This window comes from Elephas maximus, chromosome 25 (genome assembly GCF_024166365.1).
Source record: "Elephas maximus indicus isolate mEleMax1 chromosome 25, mEleMax1 primary haplotype, whole genome shotgun sequence".
NCBI classification, from domain to species: Eukaryota; Metazoa; Chordata; class Mammalia; order Proboscidea; family Elephantidae; genus Elephas; species Elephas maximus.
In genome coordinates, this window is record NC_064843.1 from 1,045,359 (window position 1) to 1,071,513 (window position 26,155).

Consider the following 26,155-nt stretch of genomic DNA (forward strand, 5'->3'; position numbering starts at 1 on the left):
GGTTAAGGTTAGGGTTAGGGTTTGGATGAAGTTTAGGATAGGGTGAGGGTTATTTTTATGGTTAGGGCTAGAGTTTGGGTTTGTGTTCAGGTTTTCGGTTAGGGTTAGGGGTTATGTTTAGGGTTAGCGTTAGGTTTAGGGTTAGGGTTAGTGTGAAGTTTATGTTAAGGGTGAGGGCTAGAAATAGGGTCAGGAGTAAAGATAGTGTTAGACGTTAGTTTTAGGGTGTTAGGGTTAGATTTACGGTTAGGGTAGGGTTGAATTTAGGGTTCATATTAGGGTTAGATTAGGGTTCCTGTTCGTATTAGGGTTAGAGTTAGGGATGAGGTTGGGGACAGCGTTAGGTTTAGGGTTGTGGATACGGTTAAGGGTTAGGTTGAGGGTTAGGGTTAGGTTTACACTTAAGGTGAGGGTTATGGTAATTGTTATGGTTAGGGTTAGAGTTACAGTTAGGCTTAGGGTTAGGTGAAGTTTCAGTTAATAGTCAGGGTTAGGGCTAAGGTTAGAGTAGGGTTAAGGTTAGTGTTAGGGATAGGTATAGGTTTAGGGTTAGGGTTTGGGTAAGGTTAGGGTTAAGGCTAGGTTTACGGTAAAGGGTAGGGCTAGCTTAGGGTTAGGGTTAACTTTAGAGTTAGACTTAGTGCTAGGGATTAGGGTTAGGGTTAGGGTCATGTTTAGAGTTATTGTTAGGTTTAGGGTTAGGGTTAAGGTAGAGTTAAGTTTAGGGTTATGTTTAGGGTTAGAGTAAGTGTTAGGTTTAGGTAAGGGTTAGGGGTAGAATGAGGGATAGGTATAGGGGTGGAGAAAGGGTTAGGGGTTCGTATGAGAGTTAGTGTTAGGTTTACAGTTAAGCTGATGTTTTAGTGTGTTACAGTTAGGGTTAGGGTTAGGGTTAGAGTTAGGGTTAGGATTAGGTTTGGGTTTAGGGCTAGAGTCAGGGGATAGTTTAGGGTTAGGTTTAGTTTTAGGGTTAGGGTTAGGCTTAGGTTTAGGGTGAAGTTTAGGTTAAGGATGAGGGTTAGGGTAAGGGTTAGGGTTTGGTGTTTGGGTTAAGGTTAGGTTTAGGTTTAGGTTTCACGTTAGGGTTAGGTGTTTGGGTTAATGTTAACGTAAGATATAGGGTTAGATGTAGGGTTTGGTTTACGATTAAGGTTAGGGTGAAGTTTAATTTAAGGGTGAGAGTTAAGCTTAGGGTTAGGGTTAGGGATAAGCTTAGGATTAGGTTTAAGGTTAAGGTTAGGTTTAGGGTAAGTGTTAGGATTAAGTCATGTTAGTTGTAGGGCTAGGATAAGGTTAGAGATAGGATTAGGTTAAGGGTTGGGTTTAGGTTTAGATGTTAGGGTGTGGGTTAGTGGTAGGTTTCCATTTAAGCTGAGTGTGTAGGGTAATTTTTATGGTTAGGATTAGGGTTAGAGTTAGGGTCAGTGTTAGGGTTAAGTTTAGGGTTAGGTTTAGGGTTAGGATTTGGTTAGGTTCAGGGTTGGGGAAGATTTAGTGTTATGTTTAGTTTTAGGATAGGGTTAGGGTTAAGTTTATGTTAAGCGTGAGGGTTAGGGTAAGGGTTCGGAGTTAGGGTTCAGGTTAGGGTCAGGGGTAGATTTAGGGTTAGGTTCAGGGTTTGTTTTAGTTTTGGTTAAGGTTAGGGCTTGAATCAAGTTAGGGTTGGTTTAGGGTTATGGTTAGGGTGAAATTTTGGTTAACGGTGAGGGTTCGGTTTAGGGTTCGGGTTAGGGTTAGAGTTAGGGTTAATGGTTAGGGTTAGGTTTAGGGTTAAGATTAGGTTTAGGCTAAGGATTAGGGTTAGAGTTAGGGTTAGGGGTAAGTGTTTTGGTTAGATTTAGGGTAGGGTTATATTTAGGTTTAAGTGTAGGGTTAGGGTAAGAATTAGAGATACGTTTACAGTTAAGGTGAGGGTTTTGGCTAGGTGTTATGGTTAGGGTTAGGTGTAGTTTTATGGTAAGGTTAAAGTTAAGGTTAAGGTTAGGGTAGGGTTAGCATTAGGATTAGGTTTAGGGTGAGGTTTAGGGTCAGAGTTATTGTAAGGGTTAGGTTTAAGGTGACTGGTGGGCCAAGGTTAAGGTTAGGGTTAGGTTTAGGGGTAGGGTTAGGGTTAAAGTTAGGGTTAGCTTTAGGCTAGGGGTGGGTGAAGTTTAAGGTAGGGTGAGGCTTAGGTGGAGGGTTATGGCTAAGGTTCGGGTTAGTTTTCAGGTTAGTGTTAAGGTTATGTTTAGGGATAGGGTTAACTTTAAGGGTTACGTTTAGTTCTGTGTAAGCGTTAGATTTTTGGTTAGGGTTAAGTTTAGTGTTACGGTTAGGGTTAGGGTTATGGTTTGTGTTAGGCGTTGTGGTTGGGGTGAGGGCTAGGTTTACCGTCAGGGATGAGTAGGCTTAGGATTATGGTTATGGTAAGGTGTTAGGGGTTAGAGGTGTAGTTTAGGGTTAGGGTTGGGTGAGGGCTCCGGTTAGGTGTTGTGGTTCTGGTCATGGTTAGGTTTGGGTTAGGGTTAGGTTTAGGATTAGGCTTCGGGTTAGTGTTAGAGTTAGGGTGAGAGGCTTTAGGTTTGTGTTAGGCTTTGGTGTTACGGGTTAGGGTTTGGGTTAGGGTTAGGTTTATCATTAGGGCTCAGGGGTTTCAGATTAGTGTTAGGGTTAGGGATAACATTTTGGTTAGGGTTGGGGGATACGGTTAGGGATTAAGGTGAGGGTTACGGTTAGTTTTACAGTTAAGGTGAGGGTTTCGGGTAAGTGTTATGATTAGGGTTAGAGTTCGAGTTAGGCTTAGGTTTAGGTGTAGGGTAAGATTTAGGTTAACGTCCAGGTTTAGGGTTAGAGTTAGTGTTCTATTTAGGGTCAAGGTTAGAGTTAGGGTTAGGGTTAGGATTAGGTCTAGGGTATGGATTAGGATTAGGTTTAGGGTTAGGTTCAGGGCTATTGTAAGTCTTAGGTTTAGGGTTCCAGATGCACTAGCGTTATGGTTAGAGTTAGGTTTAAGGTTAGGGTTTGGGTTAGGTTCAGGTTTAGGGTTAAGGTTAGGGTTAGGGTTTGGATGAAGTTTAGGATAGGGTGAGGGTTATTTTTATGGTTAGGGCTAGAGTTTGGGTTTGTGTTCAGGTTTTCGGTTAGGGTTAGGGGTTATGTTTAGGGTTAGCGTTAGGTTTAGGGTTAGGGTTAGTGTGAAGTTTATGTTAAGGGTGAGGGCTAGAAATAGGGTCAGGAGTAAAGATAGTGTTAGACGTTAGTTTTAGGGTGTTAGGGTTAGATTTACGGTTAGGGTAGGGTTGAATTTAGGGTTCATATTAGGGTTAGATTAGGGTTCCTGTTCGTATTAGGGTTAGAGTTAGGGATGAGGTTGGGGACAGCGTTAGGTTTAGGGTTGTGGATACGGTTAAGGGTTAGGTTGAGGGTTAGGGTTAGGTTTACACTTAAGGTGAGGGTTATGGTAATTGTTATGGTTAGGGTTAGAGTTACAGTTAGGCTTAGGGTTAGGTGAAGTTTCAGTTAATAGTCAGGGTTAGGGCTAAGGTTAGAGTAGGGTTAAGGTTAGTGTTAGGGATAGGTATAGGTTTAGGGTTAGGGTTTGGGTAAGGTTAGGGTTAAGGCTAGGTTTACGGTAAAGGGTAGGGCTAGCTTAGGGTTAGGGTTAACTTTAGAGTTAGACTTAGTGCTAGGGATTAGGGTTAGGGTTAGGGTCATGTTTAGAGTTATTGTTAGGTTTAGGGTTAGGGTTAAGGTAGAGTTAAGTTTAGGGTTATGTTTAGGGTTAGAGTAAGTGTTAGGTTTAGGTAAGGGTTAGGGGTAGAATGAGGGATAGGTATAGGGGTGGAGAAAGGGTTAGGGGTTCGTATGAGAGTTAGTGTTAGGTTTACAGTTAAGCTGATGTTTTAGTGTGTTACAGTTAGGGTTAGGGTTAGGGTTAGAGTTAGGGTTAGGATTAGGTTTGGGTTTAGGGCTAGAGTCAGGGGATAGTTTAGGGTTAGGTTTAGTTTTAGGGTTAGGGTTAGGCTTAGGTTTAGGGTGAAGTTTAGGTTAAGGATGAGGGTTAGGGTAAGGGTTAGGGTTTGGTGTTTGGGTTAAGGTTAGGTTTAGGTTTAGGTTTCACGTTAGGGTTAGGTGTTTGGGTTAATGTTAACGTAAGATATAGGGTTAGATGTAGGGTTTGGTTTACGATTAAGGTTAGGGTGAAGTTTAATTTAAGGGTGAGAGTTAAGCTTAGGGTTAGGGTTAGGGATAAGCTTAGGATTAGGTTTAAGGTTAAGGTTAGGTTTAGGGTAAGTGTTAGGATTAAGTCATGTTAGTTGTAGGGCTAGGATAAGGTTAGAGATAGGATTAGGTTAAGGGTTGGGTTTAGGTTTAGATGTTAGGGTGTGGGTTAGTGGTAGGTTTCCATTTAAGCTGAGTGTGTAGGGTAATTTTTATGGTTAGGATTAGGGTTAGAGTTAGGGTCAGTGTTAGGGTTAAGTTTAGGGTTAGGTTTAGGGTTAGGATTTGGTTAGGTTCAGGGTTGGGGAAGATTTAGTGTTATGTTTAGTTTTAGGATAGGGTTAGGGTTAAGTTTATGTTAAGCGTGAGGGTTAGGGTAAGGGTTCGGAGTTAGGGTTCAGGTTAGGGTCAGGGGTAGATTTAGGGTTAGGTTCAGGGTTTGTTTTAGTTTTGGTTAAGGTTAGGGCTTGAATCAAGTTAGGGTTGGTTTAGGGTTATGGTTAGGGTGAAATTTTGGTTAACGGTGAGGGTTCGGTTTAGGGTTCGGGTTAGGGTTAGAGTTAGGGTTAATGGTTAGGGTTAGGTTTAGGGTTAAGATTAGGTTTAGGCTAAGGATTAGGGTTAGAGTTAGGGTTAGGGGTAAGTGTTTTGGTTAGATTTAGGGTAGGGTTATATTTAGGTTTAAGTGTAGGGTTAGGGTAAGAATTAGAGATACGTTTACAGTTAAGGTGAGGGTTTTGGGTAGGTGTTATGGTTAGGGTTAGGTGTAGTTTTATGGTAAGGTTAAAGTTAAGGTTAAGGTTAGGGTAGGGTTAGCATTAGGATTAGGTTTAGGGTGAGGTTTAGGGTCAGAGTTATTGTAAGGGTTAGGTTTAAGGTGACTGGTGGGCCAAGGTTAAGGTTAGGGTTAGGTTTAGGGGTAGGGTTAGGGTTAAAGTTAGGGTTAGCTTTAGGCTAGGGGTGGGTGAAGTTTAAGGTAGGGTGAGGCTTAGGTGGAGGGTTATGGCTAAGGTTCGGGTTAGTTTTCAGGTTAGTGTTAAGGTTATGTTTAGGGATAGGGTTAACTTTAAGGGTTACGTTTAGTTCTGTGTAAGCGTTAGATTTTTGGTTAGGGTTAAGTTTAGTGTTACGGTTAGGGTTAGGGTTATGGTTTGTGTTAGGCGTTGTGGTTGGGGTGAGGGCTAGGTTTACCGTCAGGGATGAGTAGGCTTAGGATTATGGTTATGGTAAGGTGTTAGGGGTTAGAGGTGTAGTTTAGGGTTAGGGTTGGGTGAGGGCTCCGGTTAGGTGTTGTGGTTCTGGTCATGGTTAGGTTTGGGTTAGGGTTAGGTTTAGGATTAGGCTTCGGGTTAGTGTTAGAGTTAGGGTGAGAGGCTTTAGGTTTGTGTTAGGCTTTGGTGTTACGGGTTAGGGTTTGGGTTAGGGTTAGGTTTATCATTAGGGCTCAGGGGTTTCAGATTAGTGTTAGGGTTAGGGATAACATTTTGGTTAGGGTTGGGGGATACGGTTAGGGATTAAGGTGAGGGTTACGGTTAGTTTTACAGTTAAGGTGAGGGTTTCGGGTAAGTGTTATGATTAGGGTTAGAGTTCGAGTTAGGCTTAGGTTTAGGTGTAGGGTAAGATTTAGGTTAACGTCCAGGTTTAGGGTTAGAGTTAGTGTTCTATTTAGGGTCAAGGTTAGAGTTAGGGTTAGGGTTAGGATTAGGTCTAGGGTATGGATTAGGATTAGGTTTAGGGTTAGGTTCAGGGCTATTGTAAGTCTTAGGTTTAGGGTTCCAGATGCACTAGCGTTATGGTTAGAGTTAGGTTTAAGGTTAGGGTTTGGGTTAGGTTCAGGTTTAGGGTTAAGGTTAGGGTTAGGGTTTGGATGAAGTTTAGGATAGGGTGAGGGTTATTTTTATGGTTAGGGCTAGAGTTTGGGTTTGTGTTCAGGTTTTTCGGTTAGGGTGAGGGGTTATGTTTAGGGTTAGCGTTAGGTTTAGGGTTAGGGTTAGTGTGAAGTTTATGTTAAGGGTGAGGGCTAGAAATAGGGTCAGGAGTAAAGATAGTGTTAGACGTTAGTTTTAGGGTGTTAGGGTTAGATTTACGGTTAGGGTAGGGTTGAATTTAGGGTTCATATTAGGGTTAGATTAGGGTTCCTGTTCGTATTAGGGTTAGAGTTAGGGATAAGGTTGGGGACAGCGTTAGGTTTAGGGTTGTGGATACGGTTAAGGGTTAGGTTGAGGGTTAGGGTTAGGTTTACACTTCAGGTGAGGGTTATGGTAATTGTTATGGTTAGGGTTAGAGTTACAGTTAGGCTTAGGGTTAGGTGAAGTTTCAGTTAATAGTCAGGGTTAGGGTTAAGGTTAGAGTAGGGTTAAGGTTAGTGTTAGGGATAGGTATAGGTTTAGGGTTAGGGTTTGGGTAAGGTTAGGGTTAAGGCTAGGTTTACGGTAAAGGGTAGGGCTAGCTTAGGGTTAGGGTTAACTTTAGAGTTAGACTTAGTGCTAGGGATTAGGGTTAGGGTTAGGGTCATGTTTAGAGTTATTGTTAGGTTTAGGGTTAGGGTTAAGGTCGAGTTAAGTTTAGGGTTATGTTTAGGGTTAGAGTAAGTGTTAGGTTTAGGTAAGGGTTAGGGGTAGAATGAGGGATAGGTATAGGGGTGGAGAAAGGGTTAGGGGTTCGTATGAGAGTTAGTGTTAGGTTTACAGTTAAGCTGATGTTTTAGTGTGTTACAGTTAGGGTTAGGGTTAGAGTTAGGGTTAGGATTAGGTTTGGGTTTAGGGCTAGAGTCAGGGGATAGTTTAGGGTTAGGTTTAGTTTTAGGGTTAGGGTTAGGCTTAGGTTTAGGGTGAAGTTTAGGTTAAGGATGAGGGTTAGGGTAAGGGTTAGGGTTTGGTGTTTGGGTTAAGGTTAGGTTTAGGTTTAGGTTTCACGTTAGGGTTAGGTGTTTGGGTTAATGTTAGCGTAAGATATAGGGTTAGATTTAGGGTTTGGTTTAGGATTAAGGTTAGGGTGAAGTTTAATTTAAGGGTGAGAGTTAAGCTTAGGGTTAGGGTTAGGGATAAGCTTAGGATTAGGTTTAAGGTTAAGGTTAGGTTTAGGGTTAGGTTTAGGGTAAGTGTTAGGATTAAGTCATGTTAGTTGTAGGGCTAGGATAAGGTTAGAGGTAGGATTAGGTTAAGGGTTGGGTTTAGGTTTAGATGTTAGGGTGTGGGTTAGTGGTAGGTTTCCATTTAAGCTGAGTGTGTAGGGTAATTTTTATGGTTAGGATTAGGGTTAGAGTTAGGGTCAGTGTTAGGGTTAAGTTTAGGGTTAGGTTTAGGGTTAGGATTTGGTTAGGTTCAGGGTTGGGGAAGATTTAGTGTTATGTTTAGTTTTAGGATAGGGTTAGGGTTAAGTTTATGTTAAGCGTGAGGGTTAGGGTAAGGGTTCGGAGTTAGGGTTCAGGTTAGGGTCAGGGGTAGATTTAGGGTTAGGTTCAGGGTTTGTTTTAGTTTTGGTTAAGGTTAGGGCTTGAATCAAGTTAGGGTTGGTTTAGGGTTATGGTTAGGGTGAAATTTTGGTTAACGGTGAGGGTTCGGTTTAGGGTTCGGGTTAGGGTTAGAGTTAGGGTTAATGGTTAGGGTTGGGTTTAGGGTTAAGATTAGGTTTAGGCTAAGGATTAGGGTTAGAGTTAGGGTTAGGGGTAAGTGTTTTGGTTAGGTTTAGGGTAGGGTTATATTTAGGTTTAAGTGTAGGGTTAGGGTAAGAATTAGAGATACGTTTACAGTTAAGGTGAGGGTTTTGGGTAGGTGTTATGGTTAGGGTTAGGTGTAGTTTTATGGTAAGGTTAAAGTTAAGGTTAAGGTTAGGGTAGGGTTAGCATTAGGATTAGGTTTAGGGTGAGGTTTAGGGTCAGAGTTATTGTAAGGGTTAGGTTTAAGGTGACTGGTGGGCCAAGGTTAAGGTTAGGGTTAGGTTTAGGGGTAGGGTTAGGGTTAAAGTTAGGGTTAGCTTTAGGCTAGGGGTGGGTGAAGTTTAAGGTAGGGTGAGGCTTAGGTGGAGGGTTATGGCTAAGGTTCGGGTTAGTTTTCAGGTTAGTGTTAAGGTTATGTTTAGGGATAGGGTTAACTTTAAGGGTTACGTTTAGTTCTGTGTAAGCGTTAGATTTTTGGTTAGGGTTAAGTTTAGTGTTACGGTTAGGGTTAGGGTTATGGTTTGTGTTAGGCGTTGTGGTTGGGGTGAGGGCTAGGTTTACCGTCAGGGATGAGTAGGCTTAGGATTATGGTTATGGTAAGGTGTTAGGGGTTAGAGGTGTAGTTTAGGGTTAGGGTTGGGTGAGGGCTCCGGTTAGGTGTTGTGGTTCTGGTCATGGTTAGGTTTGGGTTAGGGTTAGGTTTAGGATTAGGCTTCGGGTTAGTGTTAGAGTTAGGGTGAGAGGCTTTAGGTTTGTGTTAGGCTTTGGTGTTACGGGTTAGGGTTTGGGTTAGGGTTAGGTTTATCATTAGGGCTCAGGGGTTTCAGATTAGTGTTAGGGTTAGGGATAACATTTTGGTTAGGGTTGGGGGATACGGTTAGGGATTAAGGTGAGGGTTACGGTTAGTTTTACAGTTAAGGTGAGGGTTTCGGGTAAGTGTTATGATTAGGGTTAGAGTTCGAGTTAGGCTTAGGTTTAGGTGTAGGGTAAGATTTAGGTTAACGTCCAGGTTTAGGGTTAGAGTTAGTGTTCTATTTAGGGTCAAGGTTAGAGTTAGGGTTAGGGTTAGGATTAGGTCTAGGGTATGGATTAGGATTAGGTTTAGGGTTAGGTTCAGGGCTATTGTAAGTCTTAGGTTTAGGGTTCCAGATGCACTAGCGTTATGGTTAGAGTTAGGTTTAAGGTTAGGGTTTGGGTTAGGTTCAGGTTTAGGGTTAAGGTTAGGGTTAGGGTTTGGATGAAGTTTAGGATAGGGTGAGGGTTATTTTTATGGTTAGGGCTAGAGTTTGGGTTTGTGTTCAGGTTTTCGGTTAGGGTTAGGGGTTATGTTTAGGGTTAGCGTTAGGTTTAGGGTTAGGGTTAGTGTGAAGTTTATGTTAAGGGTGAGGGCTAGAAATAGGGTCAGGAGTAAAGATAGTGTTAGACGTTAGTTTTAGGGTGTTAGGGTTAGATTTACGGTTAGGGTAGGGTTGAATTTAGGGTTCATATTAGGGTTAGATTAGGGTTCCTGTTCGTATTAGGGTTAGAGTTAGGGATGAGGTTGGGGACAGCGTTAGGTTTAGGGTTGTGGATACGGTTAAGGGTTAGGTTGAGGGTTAGGGTTAGGTTTACACTTAAGGTGAGGGTTATGGTAATTGTTATGGTTAGGGTTAGAGTTACAGTTAGGCTTAGGGTTAGGTGAAGTTTCAGTTAATAGTCAGGGTTAGGGCTAAGGTTAGAGTAGGGTTAAGGTTAGTGTTAGGGATAGGTATAGGTTTAGGGTTAGGGTTTGGGTAAGGTTAGGGTTAAGGCTAGGTTTACGGTAAAGGGTAGGGCTAGCTTAGGGTTAGGGTTAACTTTAGAGTTAGACTTAGTGCTAGGGATTAGGGTTAGGGTTAGGGTCATGTTTAGAGTTATTGTTAGGTTTAGGGTTAGGGTTAAGGTAGAGTTAAGTTTAGGGTTATGTTTAGGGTTAGAGTAAGTGTTAGGTTTAGGTAAGGGTTAGGGGTAGAATGAGGGATAGGTATAGGGGTGGAGAAAGGGTTAGGGGTTCGTATGAGAGTTAGTGTTAGGTTTACAGTTAAGCTGATGTTTTAGTGTGTTACAGTTAGGGTTAGGGTTAGGGTTAGAGTTAGGGTTAGGATTAGGTTTGGGTTTAGGGCTAGAGTCAGGGGATAGTTTAGGGTTAGGTTTAGTTTTAGGGTTAGGGTTAGGCTTAGGTTTAGGGTGAAGTTTAGGTTAAGGATGAGGGTTAGGGTAAGGGTTAGGGTTTGGTGTTTGGGTTAAGGTTAGGTTTAGGTTTAGGTTTCACGTTAGGGTTAGGTGTTTGGGTTAATGTTAACGTAAGATATAGGGTTAGATGTAGGGTTTGGTTTACGATTAAGGTTAGGGTGAAGTTTAATTTAAGGGTGAGAGTTAAGCTTAGGGTTAGGGTTAGGGATAAGCTTAGGATTAGGTTTAAGGTTAAGGTTAGGTTTAGGGTAAGTGTTAGGATTAAGTCATGTTAGTTGTAGGGCTAGGATAAGGTTAGAGATAGGATTAGGTTAAGGGTTGGGTTTAGGTTTAGATGTTAGGGTGTGGGTTAGTGGTAGGTTTCCATTTAAGCTGAGTGTGTAGGGTAATTTTTATGGTTAGGATTAGGGTTAGAGTTAGGGTCAGTGTTAGGGTTAAGTTTAGGGTTAGGTTTAGGGTTAGGATTTGGTTAGGTTCAGGGTTGGGGAAGATTTAGTGTTATGTTTAGTTTTAGGATAGGGTTAGGGTTAAGTTTATGTTAAGCGTGAGGGTTAGGGTAAGGGTTCGGAGTTAGGGTTCAGGTTAGGGTCAGGGGTAGATTTAGGGTTAGGTTCAGGGTTTGTTTTAGTTTTGGTTAAGGTTAGGGCTTGAATCAAGTTAGGGTTGGTTTAGGGTTATGGTTAGGGTGAAATTTTGGTTAACGGTGAGGGTTCGGTTTAGGGTTCGGGTTAGGGTTAGAGTTAGGGTTAATGGTTAGGGTTAGGTTTAGGGTTAAGATTAGGTTTAGGCTAAGGATTAGGGTTAGAGTTAGGGTTAGGGGTAAGTGTTTTGGTTAGATTTAGGGTAGGGTTATATTTAGGTTTAAGTGTAGGGTTAGGGTAAGAATTAGAGATACGTTTACAGTTAAGGTGAGGGTTTTGGGTAGGTGTTATGGTTAGGGTTAGGTGTAGTTTTATGGTAAGGTTAAAGTTAAGGTTAAGGTTAGGGTAGGGTTAGCATTAGGATTAGGTTTAGGGTGAGGTTTAGGGTCAGAGTTATTGTAAGGGTTAGGTTTAAGGTGACTGGTGGGCCAAGGTTAAGGTTAGGGTTAGGTTTAGGGGTAGGGTTAGGGTTAAAGTTAGGGTTAGCTTTAGGCTAGGGGTGGGTGAAGTTTAAGGTAGGGTGAGGCTTAGGTGGAGGGTTATGGCTAAGGTTCGGGTTAGTTTTCAGGTTAGTGTTAAGGTTATGTTTAGGGATAGGGTTAACTTTAAGGGTTACGTTTAGTTCTGTGTAAGCGTTAGATTTTTGGTTAGGGTTAAGTTTAGTGTTACGGTTAGGGTTAGGGTTATGGTTTGTGTTAGGCGTTGTGGTTGGGGTGAGGGCTAGGTTTACCGTCAGGGATGAGTAGGCTTAGGATTATGGTTATGGTAAGGTGTTAGGGGTTAGAGGTGTAGTTTAGGGTTAGGGTTGGGTGAGGGCTCCGGTTAGGTGTTGTGGTTCTGGTCATGGTTAGGTTTGGGTTAGGGTTAGGTTTAGGATTAGGCTTCGGGTTAGTGTTAGAGTTAGGGTGAGAGGCTTTAGGTTTGTGTTAGGCTTTGGTGTTACGGGTTAGGGTTTGGGTTAGGGTTAGGTTTATCATTAGGGCTCAGGGGTTTCAGATTAGTGTTAGGGTTAGGGATAACATTTTGGTTAGGGTTGGGGGATACGGTTAGGGATTAAGGTGAGGGTTACGGTTAGTTTTACAGTTAAGGTGAGGGTTTCGGGTAAGTGTTATGATTAGGGTTAGAGTTCGAGTTAGGCTTAGGTTTAGGTGTAGGGTAAGATTTAGGTTAACGTCCAGGTTTAGGGTTAGAGTTAGTGTTCTATTTAGGGTCAAGGTTAGAGTTAGGGTTAGGGTTAGGATTAGGTCTAGGGTATGGATTAGGATTAGGTTTAGGGTTAGGTTCAGGGCTATTGTAAGTCTTAGGTTTAGGGTTCCAGATGCACTAGCGTTATGGTTAGAGTTAGGTTTAAGGTTAGGGTTTGGGTTAGGTTCAGGTTTAGGGTTAAGGTTAGGGTTAGGGTTTGGATGAAGTTTAGGATAGGGTGAGGGTTATTTTTATGGTTAGGGCTAGAGTTTGGGTTTGTGTTCAGGTTTTTCGGTTAGGGTGAGGGGTTATGTTTAGGGTTAGCGTTAGGTTTAGGGTTAGGGTTAGTGTGAAGTTTATGTTAAGGGTGAGGGCTAGAAATAGGGTCAGGAGTAAAGATAGTGTTAGACGTTAGTTTTAGGGTGTTAGGGTTAGATTTACGGTTAGGGTAGGGTTGAATTTAGGGTTCATATTAGGGTTAGATTAGGGTTCCTGTTCGTATTAGGGTTAGAGTTAGGGATAAGGTTGGGGACAGCGTTAGGTTTAGGGTTGTGGATACGGTTAAGGGTTAGGTTGAGGGTTAGGGTTAGGTTTACACTTCAGGTGAGGGTTATGGTAATTGTTATGGTTAGGGTTAGAGTTACAGTTAGGCTTAGGGTTAGGTGAAGTTTCAGTTAATAGTCAGGGTTAGGGTTAAGGTTAGAGTAGGGTTAAGGTTAGTGTTAGGGATAGGTATAGGTTTAGGGTTAGGGTTTGGGTAAGGTTAGGGTTAAGGCTAGGTTTACGGTAAAGGGTAGGGCTAGCTTAGGGTTAGGGTTAACTTTAGAGTTAGACTTAGTGCTAGGGATTAGGGTTAGGGTTAGGGTCATGTTTAGAGTTATTGTTAGGTTTAGGGTTAGGGTTAAGGTCGAGTTAAGTTTAGGGTTATGTTTAGGGTTAGAGTAAGTGTTAGGTTTAGGTAAGGGTTAGGGGTAGAATGAGGGATAGGTATAGGGGTGGAGAAAGGGTTAGGGGTTCGTATGAGAGTTAGTGTTAGGTTTACAGTTAAGCTGATGTTTTAGTGTGTTACAGTTAGGGTTAGGGTTAGAGTTAGGGTTAGGATTAGGTTTGGGTTTAGGGCTAGAGTCAGGGGATAGTTTAGGGTTAGGTTTAGTTTTAGGGTTAGGGTTAGGCTTAGGTTTAGGGTGAAGTTTAGGTTAAGGATGAGGGTTAGGGTAAGGGTTAGGGTTTGGTGTTTGGGTTAAGGTTAGGTTTAGGTTTAGGTTTCACGTTAGGGTTAGGTGTTTGGGTTAATGTTAGCGTAAGATATAGGGTTAGATTTAGGGTTTGGTTTAGGATTAAGGTTAGGGTGAAGTTTAATTTAAGGGTGAGAGTTAAGCTTAGGGTTAGGGTTAGGGATAAGCTTAGGATTAGGTTTAAGGTTAAGGTTAGGTTTAGGGTTAGGTTTAGGGTAAGTGTTAGGATTAAGTCATGTTAGTTGTAGGGCTAGGATAAGGTTAGAGGTAGGATTAGGTTAAGGGTTGGGTTTAGGTTTAGATGTTAGGGTGTGGGTTAGTGGTAGGTTTCCATTTAAGCTGAGTGTGTAGGGTAATTTTTATGGTTAGGATTAGGGTTAGAGTTAGGGTCAGTGTTAGGGTTAAGTTTAGGGTTAGGTTTAGGGTTAGGATTTGGTTAGGTTCAGGGTTGGGGAAGATTTAGTGTTATGTTTAGTTTTAGGATAGGGTTAGGGTTAAGTTTATGTTAAGCGTGAGGGTTAGGGTAAGGGTTCGGAGTTAGGGTTCAGGTTAGGGTCAGGGGTAGATTTAGGGTTAGGTTCAGGGTTTGTTTTAGTTTTGGTTAAGGTTAGGGCTTGAATCAAGTTAGGGTTGGTTTAGGGTTATGGTTAGGGTGAAATTTTGGTTAACGGTGAGGGTTCGGTTTAGGGTTCGGGTTAGGGTTAGAGTTAGGGTTAATGGTTAGGGTTGGGTTTAGGGTTAAGATTAGGTTTAGGCTAAGGATTAGGGTTAGAGTTAGGGTTAGGGGTAAGTGTTTTGGTTAGGTTTAGGGTAGGGTTATATTTAGGTTTAAGTGTAGGGTTAGGGTAAGAATTAGAGATACGTTTACAGTTAAGGTGAGGGTTTTGGGTAGGTGTTATGGTTAGGGTTAGGTGTAGTTTTATGGTAAGGTTAAAGTTAAGGTTAAGGTTAGGGTAGGGTTAGCATTAGGATTAGGTTTAGGGTGAGGTTTAGGGTCAGAGTTATTGTAAGGGTTAGGTTTAAGGTGACTGGTGGGCCAAGGTTAAGGTTAGGGTTAGGTTTAGGGGTAGGGTTAGGGTTAAAGTTAGGGTTAGCTTTAGGCTAGGGGTGGGTGAAGTTTAAGGTAGGGTGAGGCTTAGGTGGAGGGTTATGGCTAAGGTTCGGGTTAGTTTTCAGGTTAGTGTTAAGGTTATGTTTAGGGATAGGGTTAACTTTAAGGGTTACGTTTAGTTCTGTGTAAGCGTTAGATTTTTGGTTAGGGTTAAGTTTAGTGTTACGGTTAGGGTTAGGGTTATGGTTTGTGTTAGGCGTTGTGGTTGGGGTGAGGGCTAGGTTTACCGTCAGGGATGAGTAGGCTTAGGATTATGGTTATGGTAAGGTGTTAGGGGTTAGAGGTGTAGTTTAGGGTTAGGGTTGGGTGAGGGCTCCGGTTAGGTGTTGTGGTTCTGGTCATGGTTAGGTTTGGGTTAGGGTTAGGTTTAGGATTAGGCTTCGGGTTAGTGTTAGAGTTAGGGTGAGAGGCTTTAGGTTTGTGTTAGGCTTTGGTGTTACGGGTTAGGGTTTGGGTTAGGGTTAGGTTTATCATTAGGGCTCAGGGGTTTCAGATTAGTGTTAGGGTTAGGGATAACATTTTGGTTAGGGTTGGGGGATACGGTTAGGGATTAAGGTGAGGGTTACGGTTAGTTTTACAGTTAAGGTGAGGGTTTCGGGTAAGTGTTATGATTAGGGTTAGAGTTCGAGTTAGGCTTAGGTTTAGGTGTAGGGTAAGATTTAGGTTAACGTCCAGGTTTAGGGTTAGAGTTAGTGTTCTATTTAGGGTCAAGGTTAGAGTTAGGGTTAGGGTTAGGATTAGGTCTAGGGTATGGATTAGGATTAGGTTTAGGGTTAGGTTCAGGGCTATTGTAAGTCTTAGGTTTAGGGTTCCAGATGCACTAGCGTTATGGTTAGAGTTAGGTTTAAGGTTAGGGTTTGGGTTAGGTTCAGGTTTAGGGTTAAGGTTAGGGTTAGGGTTTGGATGAAGTTTAGGATAGGGTGAGGGTTATTTTTATGGTTAGGGCTAGAGTCTGGGTTTGTGTTCAGGTTTTTCGGTTAGGGTGAGGGGTTATGTTTAGGGTTAGCGTTAGGTTTAGGGTTAGGGTTAGTGTGAAGTTTATGTTAAGGGTGAGGGCTAGAAATAGGGTCAGGAGTAAAGAGAGTGTTAAACGTTAGTTTTAGGGTGTTAGGGTTAGATTTACGGTTAGGGTAGGGTTGAATTTAGGGTTCATATTAGGGTTAGATTAGGGTTCCTGTTCGTATTAGGGTTAGAGTTAGGGATAAGGTTGGGGACAGCGTTAGGTTTAGGGTTGTGGATACGGTTAAGGGTTAGGTTGAGGGTTAGGGTTAGGTTTACACTTCAGGTGAGGGTTATGGTAATTGTTATGGTTAGGGTTAGAGTTACAGTTAGGCTTAGGGGTAGATGAAGTTTCAGTTAATAGTCAGGGTTAGGGTTAAGGTTAGAGTAGGGTTAAGGTTAGTGTTAGGGATAGGTATAGGTTTAGGGTTAGGGTTTGGGTAAGGTTAGGGTTAAGGCTAGGTTTACGGTAAAGGGTAGGGCTAGCTTAGGGTTAGGGTTAACTTTAGAGTTAGACTTAGTGCTAGGGATTAGGGTTAGGGTTAGGGTCATGTTTAGAGTTATTGTTAGGTTTAGGGTTAGGGTTAAGGTAGAGTTAAGTTTAGGGTTATGTTTAGGGTTAGAGTAAGTGTTAGGTTTAGGTAAGGGTTAGGGGTAGAATGAGGGATAGGTATAGGGGTGGAGAAAGGGTTAGGGGTTCGTATGAGAGTTAGTGTTAGGTTTACAGTTAAGCTGATGTTTTAGTGTGTTACAGTTAGGGTTAGGGTTAGGGTTAGAGTTAGGGTTAGGATTAGGTTTGGGTTTAGGGCTAGAGTCAGGGGATAGTTTAGGGTTAGGTTTAGTTTTAGGGTTAGGGTTAGGCTTAGGTTTAGGGTGAAGTTTAGGTTAAGGATGAGGGTTAGGGTAAGGGTTAGTGTTTGGTGTTTGGGTTAAGGTTAGGTTTAGGTTTAGGTTTCACGTTAGGGTTAGGTGTTTGGGTTAATGTTAGCGTAAGATATAGGGTTAGATTTAGGGTTTGGTTTAGGATTAAGGTTAGGGTGAAGTTTAATTTAAGGGTGAGAGTTAAGCTTAGGGTTAGGGTTAGGGATAAGCTTAGGATTAGGTTTAAGGTTAAGGTTAGGTTTAGGGTTAGGTTTAGGGTAAGTGTTAGGATTAAGTCATGTTAGTTGTAGGGCTAGGATAAGGTTAGAGGTAGGATTAGGTTAAGGGTTGGGTTTAGGTTTAGATGTTAGGGTGTGGGTTAGTGGTAGGTTTCCATTTAAGCTGAGTGTGTAGGGTAATTTTTATGGTTAGGATTAGGGTTAGAGTTAGGGTCAGTGTTAGGGTTAAGTTTAGGGTTAGGTTTAGGGTTAGGATTTGGTTAGGTTCAGGGTTGGGGAAGATTTAGTGTTATGTTTAGTTTTAGGATAGGGTTAGGGTTAAGTTTATGTTAAGCGTGAGGGTTAGGGTAAGGGTTCGGAGTTAGGGTTCAGGTTAGGGTCAGGGGTAGATTTAGGGTTAGGTTCAGGGTTTGTTTTAGTTTTGGTTAAGGTTAGGGCTTGAATCAAGTTAGGGTTGGTTTAGGGTTATGGTTAGGGTGAAATTTTGGTTAACGGTGAGGGTTCGGTTTAGGGTTCGGGTTAGGGTTAGAGTTAGGGTTAATGGTTAGGGTTAGGTTTAGGGTTAAGATTAGGTTTAGGCTAAGGATTAGGGTTAGAGTTAGGGTTAGGGGTAAGTGTTTTGGTTAGGTTTAGGGTAGGGTTATATTTAGGTTTAAGTGTAGGGTTAGGGTAAGAATTAGAGATACGTTTACAGTTAAGGTGAGGGTTTTGGGTAGGTGTTATGGTTAGGGTTAGGTGTAGTTTTATGGTAAGGTTAAAGTTAAGGTTAAGGTTAGGGTAGGGTTAGCATTAGGATTAGGTTTAGGGTGAGGTTTAGGGTCAGAGTTATTGTAAGGGTTAGGTTTAAGGTGACTGGTGGGCCAAGGTTAAGGTTAGGGTTAGGTTTAGGGGTAGGGTTAGGGTTAAAGTTAGGGTTAGCTTTAGGCTAGGGGTGGGTGAAGTTTAAGGTAGGGTGAGGCTTAGGTGGAGGGTTATGGCTAAGGTTCGGGTTAGTTTTCAGGTTAGTGTTAAGGTTATGTTTAGGGATAGGGTTAACTTTAAGGGTTACGTTTAGTTCTGTGTAAGCGTTAGATTTTTGGTTAGGGTTAAGTTTAGTGTTACGGTAGGGTTAGGGTTATGGTTTGTGTTAGGCGTTGTGGTTGGGGTGAGGGCTAGGTTTACCGTCAGGGATGAGTAGGCTTAGGATTATGGTTATGGTAAGGTGTTAGGGGTTAGAGGTGTAGTTTAGGGTTAGGGTTGGGTGAGGGCTCCGGTTAGGTGTTGTGGTTCTGGTCATGGTTAGGTTTGGGTTAGGGTTAGGTTTAGGATTAGGCTTCGGGTTAGTGTTAGAGTTAGGGTGAGAGGCTTTAGGTTTGTGTTAGGCTTTGGTGTTACGGGTTAGGGTTTGGGTTAGGGTTAGGTTTATCATTAGGGCTCAGGGGTTTCAGATTAGTGTTAGGGTTAGGGATAACATTTTGGTTAGGGTTGGGGGATACGGTTAGGGATTAAGGTGAGGGTTACGGTTAGTTTTACAGTTAAGGTGAGGGTTTCGGGTAAGTGTTATGATTAGGGTTAGAGTTCGAGTTAGGCTTAGGTTTAGGTGTAGGGTAAGATTTAGGTTAACGTCCAGGTTTAGGGTTAGAGTTAGTGTTCTATTTAGGGTCAAGGTTAGAGTTAGGGTTAGGGTTAGGATTAGGTCTAGGGTATGGATTAGGATTAGGTTTAGGGTTAGGTTCAGGGCTATTGTAAGTCTTAGGTTTAGGGTTCCAGATGCACTAGCGTTATGGTTAGAGTTAGGTTTAAGGTTAGGGTTTGGGTTAGGTTCAGGTTTAGGGTTAAGGTTAGGGTTAGGGTTTGGATGAAGTTTAGGATAGGGTGAGGGTTATTTTTATGGTTAGGGCTAGAGTCTGGGTTTGTGTTCAGGTTTTTCGGTTAGGGTGAGGGGTTATGTTTAGGGTTAGCGTTAGGTTTAGGGTTAGGGTTAGTGTGAAGTTTATGTTAAGGGTGAGGGCTAGAAATAGGGTCAGGAGTAAAGAGAGTGTTAGACGTTAGTTTTAGGGTGTTAGGGTTAGATTTACGGTTAGGGTAGGGTTGAATTTAGGGTTCATATTAGGGTTAGATTAGGGTTCCTGTTCGTATTAGGGTTAGAGTTAGGGATAAGGTTGGGGACAGCGTTAGGTTTAGGGTTGTGGATACGGTTAAGGGTTAGGTTGAGGGTTAGGGTTAGGTTTACACTTCAGGTGAGGGTTATGGTAATTGTTATGGTTAGGGTTAGAGTTACAGTTAGGCTTAGGGGTAGATGAAGTTTCAGTTAATAGTCAGGGTTAGGGTTAAGGTTAGAGTAGGGTTAAGGTTAGTGTTAGGGATAGGTATAGGTTTAGGGTTAGGGTTTGGGTAAGGTTAGGGTTAAGGCTAGGTTTACGGTAAAGGGTAGGGCTAGCTTAGGGTTAGGGTTAACTTTAGAGTTAGACTTAGTGCTAGGGATTAGGGTTAGGGTTAGGGTCATGTTTAGAGTTATTGTTAGGTTTAGGGTTAGGGTTAAGGTAGAGTTAAGTTTAGGGTTATGTTTAGGGTTAGAGTAAGTGTTAGGTTTAGGTAAGGGTTAGGGGTAGAATGAGGGATAGGTATGGGGTGGAGAAAGGGTTAGGGGTTCGTATGAGAGTTAGTGTTAGGTTTACAGTTAAGCTGATGTTTTAGTGTGTTACAGTTAGGGTTAGGGTTAGGGTTAGAGTTAGGGTTAGGATTAGGTTTGGGTTTAGGGCTAGAGTCAGGGGATAGTTTAGGGTTAGGTTTAGTTTTAGGGTTAGGGGTAGGCTTAGGTTTAGGGTGAAGTTTAGGTTAAGGATGAGGGTTAGGGTAAGGGTTAGGGTTTGGTGTTTGGGTTAAGGTTAGGTTTAGGTTTAGGTTTCACGTTAGGGTTAGGTGTTTGGGTTAATGTTAGCGTAAGATATAGGGTTAGATTTAGGGTTTGGTTTAGGATTAAGGTTAGGGTGAAGTTTAATTTAAGGGTGAGAGTTAAGCTTAGGGTTAGGGTTAGGGATAAGCTTAGGATTAGGTTTAAGGTTAAGGTTAGGTTTAGGGTTAGGTTTAGGGTAAGTGTTAGGATTAAGTCATGTTAGTTGTAGGGCTAGGATAAGGTTAGAGGTAGGATTAGGTTAAGGGTTGGGTTTAGGTTTAGATGTTAGGGTGTGGGTTAGTGGTAGGTTTCCATTTAAGCTGAGTGTGTAGGGTAATTTTTATGGTTAGGATTAGGGTTAGAGTTAGGGTCAGTGTTAGGGTTAAGTTTAGGGTTAGGTTTAGGGTTAGGATTTGGTTAGGTTCAGGGTTGGGGAAGATTTAGTGTTATGTTTAGTTTTAGGATAGGGTTAGGGTTAAGTTTATGTTAAGCGTGAGGGTTAGGGTAAGGATTCGGAGTTAGGGTTCAGGTTAGGGTCAGGGGTAGATTTAGGGTTAGGTTCAGGGTTTGTTTTAGTTTTGGTTAAGGTTAGGGCTTGAATCAAGTTAGGGTTGGTTTAGGGTTATGGTTAGGGTGAAATTTTGGTTAACGGTGAGGGTTCGGTTTAGGGTTCGGGTTAGGGTTAGAGTTAGGGTTAATGGTTAGGGTTGGGTTTAGGTTTAAGATTAGGTTTAGGCTAAGGATTAGGGTTAGAGTTAGGGTTAGGGGTAAGTGTTTTGGTTAGGTTTAGGGTAGGGTTATATTTAGGTTTAAGTGTAGGGTTAGGGTAAGAATTAGAGATACGTTTACAGTTAAGGTGAGGGTTTTGGGTAGGTGTTATGGTTAGGGTTAGGTGTAGTTTTATGGTAAGGTTAAAGTTAAGGTTAAGGTTAGGGTAGGGTTAGCATTAGGATTAGGTTTAGGGTGAGGTTTAGGGTCAGAGTTATTGTAAGGGTTAGGTTTAAGGTGACTGGTGGGCCAAGGTTAAGGTTAGGGTTAGGTTTAGGGGTAGGGTTAGGGTTAAAGTTAGGGTTAGCTTTAGGCTAGGGGTGGGTGAAGTTTAAGGTAGGGTGAGGCTTAGGTGGAGGGTGATGGCTAAGGTTCGGGTTAGTTTTCAGGTTAGTGTTAAGGTTATGTTTAGGGATAGGGTTAACTTTAAGGGTTACGTTTAGTTCTGTGTAAGCGTTAGATTTTTGGTTAGGGTTAAGTTTAGTGTTACGGTTAGGGTTAGGGTTATGGTTTGTGTTAGGCGTTGTGGTTGGGGTGAGGGCTAGGTTTACCGTCAGGGATGAGTAGGCTTAGGATTATGGTTATGGTAAGGTGTTAGGGGTTAGAGGTGTAGTTTAGGGTTAGGGTTGGGTGAGGGCTCCGGTTAGGTGTTGTGGTTCTGGTCATGGTTAGGTTTGGGTTAGGGTTAGGTTTAGGATTAGGCTTCGGGTTAGTGTTAGAGTTAGGGTGAGAGGCTTTAGGTTTGTGTTAGGCTTTGGTGTTACGGGTTAGGGTTTGGGTTAGGGTTAGGTTTATCATTAGGGCTCAGGGGTTTCAGATTAGTGTTAGGGTTAGGGATAACATTTTGGTTAGGGTTGGGGGATACGGTTAGGGATTAAGGTGAGGGTTACGGTTAGTTTTACAGTTAAGGTGAGGGTTTCGGGTAAGTGTTATGATTAGGGTTAGAGTTCGAGTTAGGCTTAGGTTTAGGTGTAGGGTAAGATTTAGGTTAACGTCCAGGTTTAGGGTTAGAGTTAGTGTTCTATTTAGGGTCAAGGTTAGAGTTAGGGTTAGGGTTAGGATTAGGTCTAGGGTATGGATTAGGATTAGGTTTAGGGTTAGGTTCAGGGCTATTGTAAGTCTTAGGTTTAGGGTTCCAGATGCACTAGCGTTATGGTTAGAGTTAGGTTTAAGGTTAGGGTTTGGGTTAGGTTCAGGTTTAGGGTTAAGGTTAGGGTTAGGGTTTGGATGAAGTTTAGGATAGGGTGAGGGTTATTTTTATGGTTAGGGCTAGAGTCTGGGTTTGTGTTCAGGTTTTTCGGTTAGGGTGAGGGGTTATGTTTAGGGTTAGCGTTAGGTTTAGGGTTAGGGTTAGTGTGAAGTTTATGTTAAGGGTGAGGGCTAGAAATAGGGTCAGGAGTAAAGAGAGTGTTAAACGTTAGTTTTAGGGTGTTAGGGTTAGATTTACGGTTAGGGTAGGGTTGAATTTAGGGTTCATATTAGGGTTAGATTAGGGTTCCTGTTCGTATTAGGGTTAGAGTTAGGGATAAGGTTGGGGACAGCGTTAGGTTTAGGGTTGTGGATACGGTTAAGGGTTAGGTTGAGGGTTAGGGTTAGGTTTACACTTCAGGTGAGGGTTATGGTAATTGTTATGGTTAGGGTTAGAGTTACAGTTAGGCTTAGGGGTAGATGAAGTTTCAGTTAATAGTCAGGGTTAGGGTTAAGGTTAGAGTAGGGTTAAGGTTAGTGTTAGGGATAGGTATAGGTTTAGGGTTAGGGTTTGGGTAAGGTTAGGGTTAAGGCTAGGTTTACGGTAAAGGGTAGGGCTAGCTTAGGGTTAGGGTTAACTTTAGAGTTAGACTTAGTGCTAGGGATTAGGTTTAGGGTTAGGGTCATGTTTAGAGTTATTGTTAGGTTTAGGGTTAGGGTTAAGGTAGAGTTAAGTTTAGGGTTATGTTTAGGGTTAGAGTAAGTGTTAGGTTTAGGTAAGGGTTAGGGGTAGAATGAGGGATAGGTATAGGGGTGGAGAAAGGGTTAGGGGTTCGTATGAGAGTTAGTGTTAGGTTTACAGTTAAGCTGATGTTTTAGTGTGTTACAGTTAGGGTTAGGGTTAGGGTTAGAGTTAGGGTTAGGATTAGGTTTGGGTTTAGGGCTAGAGTCAGGGGATAGTTTAGGGTTAGGTTTAGTTTTAGGGTTAGGGTTAGGCTTAGGTTTAGGGTGAAGTTTAGGTTAAGGATGAGGGTTAGGGTAAGGGTTAGTGTTTGGTGTTTGGGTTAAGGTTAGGTTTAGGTTTAGGTTTCACGTTAGGGTTAGGTGTTTGGGTTAATGTTAGCGTAAGATATAGGGTTAGATTTAGGGTTTGGTTTAGGATTAAGGTTAGGGTGAAGTTTAATTTAAGGGTGAGAGTTAAGCTTAGGGTTAGGGTTAGGGATAAGCTTAGGATTAGGTTTAAGGTTAAGGTTAGGTTTAGGGTTAGGTTTAGGGTAAGTGTTAGGATTAAGTCATGTTAGTTGTAGGGCTAGGATAAGGTTAGAGGTAGGATTAGGTTAAGGGTTGGGTTTAGGTTTAGATGTTAGGGTGTGGGTTAGTGGTAGGTTTCCATTTAAGCTGAGTGTGTAGGGTAATTTTTATGGTTAGGATTAGGGTTAGAGTTAGGGTCAGTGTTAGGGTTAAGTTTAGGGTTAGGTTTAGGGTTAGGATTTGGTTAGGTTCAGGGTTGGGGAAGATTTAGTGTTATGTTTAGTTTTAGGATAGGGTTAGGGTTAAGTTTATGTTAAGCGTGAGGGTTAGGGTAAGGGTTCGGAGTTAGGGTTCAGGTTAGGGTCAGGGGTAGATTTAGGGTTAGGTTCAGGGTTTGTTTTAGTTTTGGTTAAGGTTAGGGCTTGAATCAAGTTAGGGTTGGTTTAGGGTTATGGTTAGGGTGAAATTTTGGTTAACGGTGAGGGTTCGGTTTAGGGTTCGGGTTAGGGTTAGAGTTAGGGTTAATGGTTAGGGTTAGGTTTAGGGTTAAGATTAGGTTTAGGCTAAGGATTAGGGTTAGAGTTAGGGTTAGGGGTAAGTGTTTTGGTTAGGTTTAGGGTAGGGTTATATTTAGGTTTAAGTGTAGGGTTAGGGTAAGAATTAGAGATACGTTTACAGTTAAGGTGAGGGTTTTGGGTAGGTGTTATGGTTAGGGTTAGGTGTAGTTTTATGGTAAGGTTAAAGTTAAGGTTAAGGTTAGGGTAGGGTTAGCATTAGGATTAGGTTTAGGGTGAGGTTTAGGGTCAGAGTTATTGTAAGGGTTAGGTTTAAGGTGACTGGTGGGCCAAGGTTAAGGTTAGGGTTAGGTTTAGGGGTAGGGTTAGGGTTAAAGTTAGGGTTAGCTTTAGGCTAGGGGTGGGTGAAGTTTAAGGTAGGGTGAGGCTTAGGTGGAGGGTTATGGCTAAGGTTCGGGTTAGTTTTCAGGTTAGTGTTAAGGTTATGTTTAGGGATAGGGTTAACTTTAAGGGTTACGTTTAGTTCTGTGTAAGCGTTAGATTTTTGGTTAGGGTTAAGTTTAGTGTTACGGTAGGGTTAGGGTTATGGTTTGTGTTAGGCGTTGTGGTTGGGGTGAGGGCTAGGTTTACCGTCAGGGATGAGTAGGCTTAGGATTATGGTTATGGTAAGGTGTTAGGGGTTAGAGGTGTAGTTTAGGGTTAGGGTTGGGTGAGGGCTCCGGTTAGGTGTTGTGGTTCTGGTCATGGTTAGGTTTGGGTTAGGGTTAGGTTTAGGATTAGGCTTCGGGTTAGTGTTAGAGTTAGGGTGAGAGGCTTTAGGTTTGTGTTAGGCTTTGGTGTTACGGGTTAGGGTTTGGGTTAGGGTTAGGTTTATCATTAGGGCTCAGGGGTTTCAGATTAGTGTTAGGGTTAGGGATAACATTTTGGTTAGGGTTGGGGGATACGGTTAGGGATTAAGGTGAGGGTTACGGTTAGTTTTACAGTTAAGGTGAGGGTTTCGGGTAAGTGTTATGATTAGGGTTAGAGTTCGAGTTAGGCTTAGGTTTAGGTGTAGGGTAAGATTTAGGTTAACGTCCAGGTTTAGGGTTAGAGTTAGTGTTCTATTTAGGGTCAAGGTTAGAGTTAGGGTTAGGGTTAGGATTAGGTCTAGGGTATGGATTAGGATTAGGTTTAGGGTTAGGTTCAGGGCTATTGTAAGTCTTAGGTTTAGGGTTCCAGATGCACTAGCGTTATGGTTAGAGTTAGGTTTAAGGTTAGGGTTTGGGTTAGGTTCAGGTTTAGGGTTAAGGTTAGGGTTAGGGTTTGGATGAAGTTTAGGATAGGGTGAGGGTTATTTTTATGGTTAGGGCTAGAGTCTGGGTTTGTGTTCAGGTTTTTCGGTTAGGGTGAGGGGTTATGTTTAGGGTTAGCGTTAGGTTTAGGGTTAGGGTTAGTGTGAAGTTTATGTTAAGGGTGAGGGCTAGAAATAGGGTCAGGAGTAAAGAGAGTGTTAGACGTTAGTTTTAGGGTGTTAGGGTTAGATTTACGGTTAGGGTAGGGTTGAATTTAGGGTTCATATTAGGGTTAGATTAGGGTTCCTGTTCGTATTAGGGTTAGAGTTAGGGATAAGGTTGGGGACAGCGTTAGGTTTAGGGTTGTGGATACGGTTAAGGGTTAGGTTGAGGGTTAGGGTTAGGTTTACACTTCAGGTGAGGGTTATGGTAATTGTTATGGTTAGGGTTAGAGTTACAGTTAGGCTTAGGGGTAGATGAAGTTTCAGTTAATAGTCAGGGTTAGGGTTAAGGTTAGAGTAGGGTTAAGGTTAGTGTTAGGGATAGGTATAGGTTTAGGGTTAGGGTTTGGGTAAGGTTAGGGTTAAGGCTAGGTTTACGGTAAAGGGTAGGGCTAGCTTAGGGTTAGGGTTAACTTTAGAGTTAGACTTAGTGCTAGGGATTAGGGTTAGGGTTAGGGTCATGTTTAGAGTTATTGTTAGGTTTAGGGTTAGGGTTAAGGTAGAGTTAAGTTTAGGGTTATGTTTAGGGTTAGAGTAAGTGTTAGGTTTAGGTAAGGGTTAGGGGTAGAATGAGGGATAGGTATGGGGTGGAGAAAGGGTTAGGGGTTCGTATGAGAGTTAGTGTTAGGTTTACAGTTAAGCTGATGTTTTAGTGTGTTACAGTTAGGGTTAGGGTTAGGGTTAGAGTTAGGGTTAGGATTAGGTTTGGGTTTAGGGCTAGAGTCAGGGGATAGTTTAGGGTTAGGTTTAGTTTTAGGGTTAGGGGTAGGCTTAGGTTTAGGGTGAAGTTTAGGTTAAGGATGAGGGTTAGGGTAAGGGTTAGGGTTTGGTGTTTGGGTTAAGGTTAGGTTTAGGTTTAGGTTTCACGTTAGGGTTAGGTGTTTGGGTTAATGTTAGCGTAAGATATAGGGTTAGATTTAGGGTTTGGTTTAGGATTAAGGTTAGGGTGAAGTTTAATTTAAGGGTGAGAGTTAAGCTTAGGGTTAGGGTTAGGGATAAGCTTAGGATTAGGTTTAAGGTTAAGGTTAGGTTTAGGGTTAGGTTTAGGGTAAGTGTTAGGATTAAGTCATGTTAGTTGTAGGGCTAGGATAAGGTTAGAGGTAGGATTAGGTTAAGGGTTGGGTTTAGGTTTAGATGTTAGGGTGTGGGTTAGTGGTAGGTTTCCATTTAAGCTGAGTGTGTAGGGTAATTTTTATGGTTAGGATTAGGGTTAGAGTTAGGGTCAGTGTTAGGGTTAAGTTTAGGGTTAGGTTTAGGGTTAGGATTTGGTTAGGTTCAGGGTTGGGGAAGATTTAGTGTTATGTTTAGTTTTAGGATAGGGTTAGGGTTAAGTTTATGTTAAGCGTGAGGGTTAGGGTAAGGATTCGGAGTTAGGGTTCAGGTTAGGGTCAGGGGTAGATTTAGGGTTAGGTTCAGGGTTTGTTTTAGTTTTGGTTAAGGTTAGGGCTTGAATCAAGTTAGGGTTGGTTTAGGGTTATGGTTAGGGTGAAATTTTGGTTAACGGTGAGGGTTCGGTTTAGGGTTCGGGTTAGGGTTAGAGTTAGGGTTAATGGTTAGGGTTGGGTTTAGGTTTAAGATTAGGTTTAGGCTAAGGATTAGGGTTAGAGTTAGGGTTAGGGGTAAGTGTTTTGGTTAGGTTTAGGGTAGGGTTATATTTAGGTTTAAGTGTAGGGTTAGGGTAAGAATTAGAGATACGTTTACAGTTAAGGTGAGGGTTTTGGGTAGG